This window comes from Dipodomys ordii, unplaced genomic scaffold, assembly GCF_000151885.1.
Source record: "Dipodomys ordii isolate 6190 unplaced genomic scaffold, Dord_2.0 Scaffold57, whole genome shotgun sequence".
Taxonomy (NCBI): Eukaryota; Metazoa; Chordata; class Mammalia; order Rodentia; family Heteromyidae; genus Dipodomys; species Dipodomys ordii.
The window spans coordinates 104,698-112,501 of record NW_012267273.1 but is presented as its reverse complement, the minus strand read 5'-3'; the positions used below and the strand labels follow the sequence as shown (position 1 = coordinate 112,501).

General features: G+C 37.3%; 1 protein-coding gene across 5 annotated transcripts in view; it reads left to right on the top strand.

The window, feature by feature from the left end:
• Rgs7 (regulator of G-protein signaling 7) overlaps nt 1-7,804 on the top strand; it is a 445,190-nt gene that overhangs the window by 394,968 nt on the left and 42,418 nt on the right. The window lies entirely within an intron of this gene.

Sequence of the window (7,804 nt, the reverse complement as noted above, 5' to 3'; positions counted from 1 at the left end):
GAAGGGTAAACAAAGGAGGAGGCTACAATGCTTGATAAGAAATGTACTCACTATCTTGCCCATGTAATTGTAACTCCTCTGTACAATATTTTCACAATAAAAAATATTCTAATAGCTAAAAAAAAAAAACAAATAAAGGGCTTACTGTTGCTAATTAAATATGCCTGAGTATGGGGGTGGTGCTTTTTTAATACACTTATACACTATTGGTCTGAGCTTGGAAGTATATTAACACTTCAAATGATCCTTTAGGCCAATTTGGAAAACAGAAGCCTATCCTGGTGCATTATGGCTACTTAGTATTCTTTATTTGGGAAACTTTTTTAGAGTATAAAAGATAAGAATCCAGGCACCAATGGCTCACACCTGTGATCCTAGGAGGCTGAAATCTGAGGATTACAGTTTGAAGCCAACCCAGGCAGGAAAGTCCATGAGACTCTTATCTCCAGTTAACCCAGAGAAAACCAGAAGTGGTGTGGTGGCTCAAAATGGTAGAATGCTAGCCTTGAGCGAAAAAGCTCAGGCTCAGAGTGCAAACCCCTTGACCAATGAGAAAGAGAGAGAGAGAGAGAGGGGAGGAGAGAGGGAGAGAAAGAGAGAAAGGAGGGCAGGAGGAAGGGAGGGAGGGAGGAGGAAACAGAGAGATGGAGAAAGAGAGGAGGGGGAGGGAGGGAAAGAGGGTGAGAGAGAAGTTTATGAGGCCAGAAGTAATGGAGGAGAAAGAGATGCCTTCACTTGGCATCCACAGGAATACAACAGTTCTGGCCATCCTCAGACTTAACATGTTCTAGTTGGTCCAGAGTTGTTAATATCAAAACTGTTATAAGCCATTTGAACTTGCAGAGAGCTATTTAAACTACAATGCCTTTGTTTGGTTCTATTTAGATATACTATAGAAATCATGCATAAAAATAATCAGTAGCTATAAAATTAAAAATTATTTTCACCTATCCTACAACTGTTCCATTTCTTAGTCTTTGACGTTTTCTTTTTATTTGTTTTTTTATTATTAATAAGTTTTTTTATTGTGAAAATACCATATAGAGAGGTTACAAGTACATGAACAAGGTAATGAGTCCATTTCTTATCAAGCATTGTTGCCTCCTCCTTTGTTTCCCCTTCCCATTCCTGCCCTCCCATCCCTTGACCCAAAGTTGTAAAGTTCGTTTTTCGACATAACGTCTTGTGCTCTTTCTTTTTATTAGGCAAATGTTTGTTGTTTTCAGAGAAGTTGCCTAAGTTTTATATCTATTCCTACACTCAAAGCATTTGTTAAGGAGTAACACAAAAGGTTTAAGGTACTGGATGGTGGTGAGCCCAATGTCCAGGAATCCCAGCCCTGTGTGACTCTCCCCACTCCATGACTATTATACCAGACCAAAAGCATAGTGGAACTCAAAATGCAGCTTCAATGATGACTATTAAAAAGTCAACTCAAGATATAGAATGAGTTGGAGCACACATAGTAAGTTTCCATTCTAAAAGGAACTGAAAATCTTCCAGTGTCTTCACAGTATAGCTTGTCTTTTATAGAAAAAAAAGTAAAAGAGAAGCAACAACAACTTAGAAGTGGAAGGAAGGCAGCCAGTCATGGGTGCATCGGGCCAGGTATCCCTGCACACTTACTGCAGACCTTGTGTTTTTCCTTCAAGGAAACCCTATTTTAATACTAATGAAGCCAATTTAGCTTTAACTCAGTGTCTTTTTGGTTCCAAGTGGTTCTAATGGGGAGCATATTAAATATTTTAATGCTGAACACTAGAAAAGAGGAAATCCTAGTAATCACAAAGAAGTCATAGGCAAGGCTACTTGTCTTGGTGGCTGGTTCACGGTGACAGTCTGTAGTTGTCCTGCATGTCGATTTCCATTGCATAAAGGGAACTATCACTGAAGGTTGTACAGATAGGTGCAGGATATTAAGCTCAAGTGATCTGATTTCAATCAGAGCAGACAGAGAATGTTAGAGGAGCACTTCAGAAGATGGAGCAGAGGCTCTGAGTAATGGCAGACAGTCCACTCCCACCCAGGGTCCCCTCAGTAATCAACCATCACTGCTGTGCTTATATCTCAAAGATGATGTAGAATGGCAAATGCACAGATGGATGAACTAGGAAGAGATTCTCTGTAATCATCTGTATTGGAAATGATCCAAATCATGGATCTCTTCATGTCACTGCACAAAAACTACATGCCTGAAAATTTATGAAATCACTGATATTATATGTAATTACAGTCCAAGAGGCTGTCTTGATGGCTCTTTGCTTTGTCATTAGTTCCCCTCATGGGCTTACTCATCTCAGTAGATGATGGTACCACTTGACTCAATTATGAAAAAGTACATGATCATTTCTTAGGTATACATACCTAGGAAATTTTGTCCAGGACACCTTCAAAATTTATCCCACATGCAAGTACTTCTCATTGTCCTTCATAATGATGCAAAACTCTGCATCACCATACATTCTTCACTCATTTTTTTTTCAGTTACCAGCTTACTTGTCCTGTGGCTTTCACTTTTGCCCTAATTCTGTTGTTATCATCCATTTCCAAAGTAGTCACTACTCCAGCATGAGTTCTATCTGTAGTAGCTTATTTTTAGAGCAGTTTCAGGTTCACAGCAAAAGTAAGCAGAATGGAAATCCCATATAAGCCCTGTTCTTTACATGTATAATCCTCCATTTCCACATCCCCAGATCAGAATGGTACATTTGTTACACACACACACACACACACACACACACACACACACACACACACTTTCCAGAAAGTGATTTGCCTTATTCTTTTGGTTGTGTCTTTCACAGAATAGGTTTTTTATATTAATTTTTATCATTTTTTTGAAAAGAATTAAGTCTAGCTTACCAATCATTTCTCTCATGGACCATGACTTCAAAGTTGAATCTAAAAGTTACCATCAAACCCAAGCCAAATCACCTCGATTTTGTTCTTTATAATCTTGTGGAAGTTTTGTAATTTAGCATTTTATATTTGCATCTATGGACCATTTTGAATTCATTAAAATGGATAATGTTTAAAAGTATAAATCATATAAAGTTGCTTAAATTTTCCACCACAGTCCATGATTTCTAATTGATCCCTCTATTCTCCACAGTCCTATGTGGTCTTGGTATGACCCCCAGCCCTTTCCTAGGAAACATGTCACCATCCCTAGTCATGCTCAATTCACCCAGAGTATACCTCCAAGAGGGAACACTAAGTCAACAATCTGTGGTAGCATGATTAAATAGGGATCTAAGGATTAATACTATGGGAGAAATAAAAGAAGGTCTCAGATTATTTCCTTCAGCTTTGTGTTCATGGAGCAACAAGAACAAAGCCAAGTTTGGGCAAAGAAGGGTGAATATGCTCCACATATGTTATCTATCTATCTATCTATCTATCTATCTATCTATCTATCTATCTATCTATCTATCTATCTATCTATCTTTCTGTCTGTCTGTCTGTCTGTCTATCTGTCTGTCTGTTTACTATCTATATTTCTATAGATTTCTATATCTCCCTCTTTCTATCTGAAAAATAGAACAATGAAGGTTGTTGAAATTAGTATGGTAAGGTGGTATGGGATGAGAATGATGGAAAGGGTAAATCTGAGCAGGACACATTTAATGCTTGTATGGACATGTCAGATTGAAAACTTCTGGTACCTCCTTTAACAAGATAAAAAATGTGAAAAAATTAGAATACTTCAACATATTCCCACAATTATTTAATGAATCTTTAGACAGAACACTTCTAAATCTATAATCCCTTATAGAAGGATGAAAGGATACTTTTAAGTGAGGTATAATATATTATACATTGAATTTTTAAAGCTAGTATGGTGAGCCAAGTATAGTGGCACACATCTATAATCCCAGGACTCAGGAGGCAAAGGCAGATGGATTGGGAGTGGGAGGCAATCTTGGACTTCTTGTCAAATTCAAGATCAGCTTAGGCTCCATAGTGAGACACTTTGTCAGAAAGGAAGAAACAGAAAGAAAGAAATAAAGAAAGAAAGAAAGAAAGAAAGAAAGAAAGAAAGAAAGAAAGAAAGAAAGAAAGAAGAAAGAAAGAAAGAAAGAAAGAAAGAAAGGAAGGAAGGAAGGAAGGAAGGAAAGAAAGAAAAGAGGGAGGGAGGGAGGGTAGAAGGGTGGAAGGGAGGATGGAAGGGAGGGTGGAAAGAAGGAAGGAAGAAAGAATAGAAAGAAGGAAAAGTCCAGAGTGTAGCTCAGTAGCAGTGGCAACTCACTTGAAAAAAAATAAACAAATAAAAAACATACTGAATCCTTTTTTAAATTAATTTAAATTGGTTAAATTAAATTAAATTAGTTTGAACCAATAATTATATGTAACTGACTCATTTATTTCCTCAGAATTATTATTTAACAAAAAAATCCAAGACATGCATAAAGGTTGTATTTGCCACATTATTCTGAATTCTCCATTTAGGCATAATTTAGGATCTCTGCCACCCAGTTTCACAGAATTCCAGTAGCCAGATTTGAAGAGACTCAGTATGCATTCCTGGATCTAACTGCTGATAAATATCTGAAGTCTTCTTGAATTGTTTGGATGCATATATTACTTCTTCCACCATATTGACAACATGAGCTGGAGATGCAACTTATAGGTGGAAGTGTGTGCAAAATAGGAGAGAAAGTTTGGGATCTATCCTGGTACCACAAAAATAACAGATAGTAGACAGGCAGGTGGTTAGATGATAGTAGGTAGGTAAGTAGACTGATAGATCATAGACAGATACATAGATACATAAACACATGTATAGATACATAGATAGGTAGGTACATACATACATACATGCATACTTAGATAGGTAGGTTCATAGATAGGCATATACATAGATAAGATGTATAGGCAATTGGATAGATGGGCAGATGGATTGACAATAGATAAATAGAAGAAAAGGATTTTGCCATGAAAAGAACTGAATGAGATTTAGGTTATCCTAGTAAAATAGCACTAAAGGAACCAAGAATTCCAGTCTCTGTGTTGTGCCCCATAAAGACACACACATACCAATGTAGTTCTATTTCTCTGTGACATCCTCATTTTCTCCATTTCATTTATGGCTCCCACAACTCTGCATTCCACATTATTATAAATCATGCAATACTGTTGCTATGCATGGCTCAATTTGCTTGAAAATAAATTCATCTTTGAATCACTAGAAATGACTTATGATTCAATTCTAGGCCAATGTAAGCAGCAATTTATTATCCCTTAAATCTAACAATTTTTGGCTTGATACTGTTGCAAGCAAATAGTCACCATTTTAGTGTGCTTATGGAATGCTTGCTTGCTGCTGGTAATTTTATATCTATATCTTATTGGGAAGATGTATGTATCTAGTTCTGCAGAAACCAACTGATGAATAACATTTCATGTGGATCTGGTGCCAGCTACTGGCACCTATTATACATGCTTGAAAACAGCACTCGCCTTTGCTTTATTTTTAAATAACCAAGGACAGCATGGTCTTGTTGCTTGCAAACAAAATTGTAGAAAATACCTACCTCCTCTGTTGAGGAGAATTACATCTGATCAGCTATAATGTCCTATCTCATCATCTGCGTAGATGCTATACTGCCATATTGTGATTATTCTGTGCCATATTGTGATTATTCTGTGTCCTGTCTTAGTGTGGTAGGAGGTTATGGAGGAAAGATCACATATTCATTTATGTAGTTCACCATTCACCATAAGAGCTGAACCTTAATTAGATACAGAGAGAAATAGTCTTTGAATAGACAAAGGAATGCAAAAATTCCATATCTCAGTCCCTGCAGAATCTGACTTTTACAAGCAGTTATTTGGAGGTTGTTAGCAATAAAGTATTAGTTTATTGATTCAGAAGAGTGCTAGACAACTTTGATCATTTAAGCATTTTTAATCTATAAGAATCCTTTAGATAGCTTCAGTATATTAGGTCTGTTTAACCATCAGCTGTTCCAACATGCTATTCAAATTATAACAGGAGTTTGGAGGAACACTGAGGAAGGCAGTTTGTTTTAGTTATCCGTTATTATTTTGACCATTTAGCCATTGGGAATCAATTTTGATCTGGAAGATTTTATTTTCATGAGATAAGAAACCAACACTTCTGATTATTCAGGCTCTAATAGGGTTTTATTTTACAATCAATGCTTACTAATTAGTTGATTAGTGGTGTTAGTAATTGGCTCAAGTAGAATTTTAGATGTCTGTTAATGGTTCGTTAATCAAATTGAAAAGGCCATACTCTTTGAAAATTGAGGATAAGAATTTCAATTCTCTTTTGGACTGCCAAACAGATATGGTCCTATGGGGAAGATTTTTTTTCCCATTTTATGTCTTCAATGGTTGACACAATTTCTGAGGTCATTTGCTAATTATCTTGCTTGATAGGATGTCAATTTGATTTAAAAATCCTATGTTCCCAGGGAAGGAATTTTAGAGTTTAATTATTTCAGACTCCTCAGATGTGCAAAGAAAATAGAATCCCCATATTTTGCATACTTGGTCTCTTTTCTCAGAAGCCTATTTAAATGATAAGTTTAAATGAGCATGCTCTGTATGCTGCCATAATGTAAATGATCTGTGTAGCTAATTAAACCACTTTGGGTTAATTGACCACATTTTCAGCTTTCCGCAGCTTGTGCCTGCTTGCTGCTTAGGACTGGTCTTGAGAGGAGTTTGCTGTAGGGGGATTTTTATTTATATGATGTCATGAAGTAGAGGATGCAGGCCAACCATCCACAGGACACCTTCCAAGAACTTTATTTAGACAGGGTTGCTTGGTCTGCCTTCATAACTTCTGGCAAAGTGCTCTCTCATCACCACACACTTACGCCTTGAGTTTGTCTTCTGTGCATTTGCTTCCAGCATAAAATCCATGGATACTGGGTCCTGATTCCACCTCGGGCTCCTATTCTACCCATTTGTTGCCTTTACATCTGGGCCTCTTACTTCTCGGGTGTGCAACCAATTCTGGATTCCTTGTCTACTGCACAGAAACCTTGGAAAACACTTTCCTGGGCTCGTCTTCCTTGCCACTCCCCCTTTAATATTAGATTCATGTTGGTTATGACTATTTGTGAGCTTTCTCCAAAGGCTCAGTCACAGCTAGTCATAGGCTACTTCCTCCTGGTATGAGCATTTCTGCCACTCCCTCATTCTATTCCTCCAGAAGGAGAATGAGGGACCTGTGTAATGCTTAATCTTACCTATGTTTCATTTATCTTTTCCTCTGGGTTATGAAGGCATATGCTTTGCCCTTCTTGAATCTCATACCTAGTTATTCCTAGCTGACATTAGCATCTCTACTATCTGGCTGGCCATGCTTGGCGCTGGATGCATCTATATTGTTATATCAATGGGAGTTGAAAGAATTCCAGTGGTTCTTCTTCAACATCCCAGGTATAAGCAAGGTTGACTTTAGGGAACTTGAGGTTGAGAAGGAAATGTAAATATGATGCTTTAATAGTTCTACAACACTGTTCATTATTGTGAACTTTGGATGCATATTAAAATTTCAGGGTCCCTTCTTAATAAGAAAAGGAAAACGTTAATGACAGAAAAATGAAATAAGAATATTGGCACTGATCAACCTGGTGCTCCATGCAGTAAATAATTCCTTCCCACATGTGTACTCTTTCTCCTTTCTCTATTGTGAAACTGATCCCTATGCCAAACAGCTTCCTTTTTTTATTGTGAACATACTGTACAGAGGGGTTACAATTACATGGGCAAGATAATGAGGACATTTCTTATCAAGCATTGTAGCCTCCTCCTTTGTTTCCCCTTC